Genomic DNA, 219 nt, shown 5'->3' on the forward strand with positions numbered 1-219 from the left:
AGAGGTTTGTACCTATGTTGTTTGCTTATTATTTCTTGCCTATATCTTGTAATATGAGAAACTACTTTGGCAGTAACAATACACAATATACTAACCATTGTTACTCTCCTAAAATCTTGTTTTGAGATTTTGTACCATTGCTTTTATTTTTTTTTCTTTAAAATAAAAATAACTGATGTCAAAATAAAAAAAAGATATCATGTCTGCATCTTGTACTAT

Source organism: Octodon degus, unplaced genomic scaffold (genome assembly GCF_000260255.1).
Source record: "Octodon degus isolate 3935 unplaced genomic scaffold, OctDeg1.0 scaffold00147, whole genome shotgun sequence".
Taxonomy (NCBI): Eukaryota; Metazoa; Chordata; class Mammalia; order Rodentia; family Octodontidae; genus Octodon; species Octodon degus.